Consider the following 4,371-nt stretch of genomic DNA (forward strand, 5'->3'; position numbering starts at 1 on the left):
AAATTTTTATTGGTATTTTAAGATATACGTGCGTGAGCTCGAATTATGTAAATAGATATGCTGCTTGAATCCAGCCATAAGGAGAGTCGTATAATAACCCAGACTGAGCAGAACCGCAATACAGAGTAAACAAATCAAAGGTTTTGGTTTGGTACCTTTGTTGCATGATTGCATATACATACAGTATTTATTAAGGTGTAGCTGGGAAATAAAATAACAAGACTAGAAACTAGATGCCTTATTTTTTTCCACTCAGCATTTGGAGATGTTTGCAGAGCTGAATGGCATTGCAGGATAACGCTGCAGTCCACCACGGTTCAACAATCGTTGCTTTTAAAAGGCTGACCTTACAGTAGGTGCTTCCGAGTTCCAACGCACTGCACCTCATCGTGGATGATGGACGTGGCCTTTTCCGCTCTGAATAGATGGTTGAGGGGGAGGAGGAGGAGGAGGAGGAGGAGGAGGAGGGGGAGAGGGAGGAGGAGAGTCAGGTCTGCAAAAGAAATGAGACAATACACAGAGTTTCACAGGAGAAGGAGGAGAGGAGGAAAGCGGCCTACATAATGGCTTGCCGGCCGTGCCTTTCAATGACTTTCTTTATTTGTCCTTTTGTGTGTCTGTGTGTGGGTGTCTCCTGTCCAGAGGCAGTGTTGTGATGTATGAACACCTTATTGCACTTAAACCTTCTGGCTATACAGCAATATAACACAAAGACCATCCATTGTTTGTCGCTACACTTTCACGCATGCCGTAATGGCCACCCCCACACTCGGTTCGTTTCGATGAGAGTTACTATAGCGATAAGTTACAGTCGTAGATACGCGGGCGCACGGTTGCTCCTTTAATAGTGCAGACAGATACGTGTGCACGAGCACAGGAGATGAATGGCTGGGCAGGTTGGGCCCACGCACTTGGATACTGAGAGGTGCGGTAAACACTGGTGCCTTTCTTTTCTCGTTTTTGTGAATGTGTTCTTCGGTGAACTTACACTTACATTTACATTTAGGGTATTTAGGAGACGCTTTTATCCAAAGCGACTTACAAGAAGTACATTTATCCTAGGAAGGTATTTTGCTGTCGGTACAGTAAGGATGTTTGTAGAACCAAGTGCCAAGCACTAAGAAGTGCTAGGTTGACCCATTCCCCGTATACAACAAAGATACCGAGGGTAAGACACTACACGATGCCAAGTACTATTTTTAAGCGCAAGGACTTACAACATACAATAAGTGCTTAACAGGGGTGTGAGGGGGTTTCTTGAGTCTTTTGCGGAAGTTGTCGAGCGACTCAACTAACCAGCGCTCAAGAACTTCAACTAATGACTGAAAGACTATTTCATCGACACCATTGCGGAAAGATTACAGGAAGAAAATGTGTGTGGTTGTGACAGTTGGGAGTATTTGTTGTCAACTCATAGAGGTCAAACATCCTGACAATAACTTTTACCTAGAAAGGCACCCTGTATGAAAGAATGAACTCCGTTTGACTAGTGAGAAGTCACTCGTTTATTAAACAGAGTTTACCAGGGATAGCTATATCATTAATTGACATCTGTTCTCCCTCGGACGGGGAAGCCGACCAAAATAAACACAGAAAACATTCTCGAAGAGGCTGACACTGTGGTGCAAGTATGTACAAAGAGTGTGGACCCTTAAACCAGACAGGCCTCAGCCAGGCTACCGGCCAGCAGACAGGGTGCATGCTAACAAAACCACAAGCTGGACAACACCGAAAAAAAACAGCAGAACGGATGAAAATTGCAGGGGAGGTGAGAAAATGTGGCAAGCGTGGTGTGGGGAACGACGACAACAAGTACAACAATAAAAATATCCCAGCTGGCTAATCCATGTCTCATACGTATAATAAAACAGAACAGTGTCAGTTTGTACAACAGCAGATCACATCGGCCGGCACTCTACCCTTGCTCAGTGTTTGTGATGCAGATTATTCGACGGGTGAACGAACTGCACCTATAACTGCGGAATCCACCCGGGTGAAACTTCCCATGGGCAGAGGGAAGAGTGGGGGGGATGGGGGATGGGGGATGGGGGGACTTGGTGTCAACATCCTGTCTGACGCATCGCATTTTACACGCCACACTTCAGAAAGAGTAGTGGAACCGGTGGCCGATGCGCATCAGCTAGCCCGGTGCGGCGGAGCTCGCGTGTCTTTGGCCGGCAGCAGCTCAGGAGGTAGAGCGCTTTGGCTGGTAACCGGAAGGTTGCTAGTTTGATCCCCGGCTCCTCCTAGCTGAGTGTCGAGGTGTCCCTGAGCGAGGCACCTCACCGTAACTGCTCCCGACGAGCTGTAAGTCTTGGATAAAAGCGTCAGCAAAATCCCCTCAATGTAAAATGTCTTTGACATTTTTATAAAAACTTGACTCTTTATATAACAAGAGTCATTAAAAAATGAAGCAGCTGATGGTAGATGTGTGGGCCATGTCATGTAGACAGTTTCATAAAGTCAATTTTGTTGTCAACTGATACGTCACAGCTACTAAACTGCATAGCAGCAAAGTTTCTGAAAACAAATGTGAAAAAGTCCATCAAGGCTTTTTGTATGGCTTTGCTTTATTATTAAAATATTGCCCAGTGGTTAGATTTGTGTCTCTGTAAGTTGTGATTCTGCCTCAGTAAAACAAGGGTGTTGCTGCTGATACTGTAGGCTCACCTCTTGGATTCGAAAGCAAAAAGCTTTTACCAGCTTGCAGATGCACTGTGAATGCTTATTTTAGCTCGGTCTGTCGGTTGGTCGGTCGGTCACCTGGCTGGTCCACAGAAATACATGGAAGCTATTACAACTCACACTAGTTTCTATAGCAGTGCTGTTTCAGTAAAAGCTGTGTCAATGCTTTTACACACTAACCACACACTAACCACTAACCAAGAACAGTAAACAGTAAGCCGGTTGGCCTAGAGTTCTGGTTGGTCTGATGAAGAAACAGCTTCAATTATAGAAACCTGTCACATTTTTTGGCAGTAACAGTAACAGCATTACAATGATTGGAAGAGTAATCAATTAAATTACTCGTTCCTGAAAAAAGTTACGTCGTTAGTAACGCTGTCATCCATAACGCCGTTATTCACATCACTGCTCACGCACTTCAGCCTTCGGTGGGCGAAGAAAGACGAATTAAGACAAAGTAACGCTGGGATCAGCTTGACCAAGCCTGCCAAGTGGTTTGACGGTGCGGTGATCTGGACTGGGCAGCCCCGCCCATTCTGCCGGCAAGTTGAGTTTGCCCGCAGAAGGCTCCGGAGAAGAGCGACACATTTCTTTCTGCTTCCGATTCGTTTTTGCGGGAGCCAATCACCAAGCTTGTTTTTCCCCCTGGCACACTATTGGCTGGTTTAAAACAACGACGACAGGGGAAGCGACGGCAAGCAGCCAATCGCGTACAGCGTCGTTTGAACTAGGCCCGTTGGTCACAACTCTTGTGCTGAAGAAAATGACTCAATCGTAGATTGAGCTTGGTCTGGGGAAGCTGCCGTCATTTTCTTGGTCTGGCAGTAGCCAGGCTAGCGGTGATCCGGTAGAAGGACACAGCCAGGGCCAGGCTTTGTGAGGACCTTCAAGAGGGAGGGAGTCAGAGGGAGACAAGAAGGAGACAGCAGTATGTTTTACCTTTTCTCTGATCAAATATCCACACTCTAAATGGCGTAGGTGGGCTCTGATCTCCCAAGGCGCTCGGTGGATTCCGGTGAAGGTGAAAATGCTATTCGATGCTTTCTCGTTTTTTTTTACTTGCATTCAAAGTTCTGTTTGAGAGTACTGGTTTGTTTCATAGGCAATGTGTATATCAATGTTGACCTATAGGGGAGTCCCATCGGTTTGCCACTTGATAGGGATAGGATGATGGCTTGACAGGATGGCTCTCACGCACTCACACAGTCACTCCCTCACTCACTCACTCCCTCACTCACTCACACACACATAGAGACACACACAGAATCATGCACACACATACACACACACACACACACACACACACACACAATCAAGTTATTTCGAGAGAAATGGAGAGAAATGCTCCCTCTATAGTAAACAGCTGTGGTTCCTGGGGGGGCAAGGTAAGCAAGGGGACACACTCACCAGATGTCACCGCCTGGGAATGACCGGGAGTTGAAAGGCTTCCCATGCAAGGTAAACTACTTAAGGACGCCCCCCTGCCCACCCCCTCACGATGACGCCAGACCACCCAGCTGTCTGAGCAGACGGCGGCGGTTACCGACGGAGAGGCGAGGCTCCTCCGTCAGCGCTACGGCGAGGAGCGGGGATCAGAGGCGCCTCGCTCCGAGTGCCTCGCTCCAAACCCAACGCAGAGAAACGAAATAACAACCTCCGCCCCCCCCCCCCCCCCCTACGCAAAAC

This window comes from Pollachius pollachius, assembly GCF_949987615.1.
Source record: "Pollachius pollachius genome assembly, chromosome: 2".
NCBI lineage: Eukaryota > Metazoa > Chordata > Actinopteri > Gadiformes > Gadidae > Pollachius > Pollachius pollachius.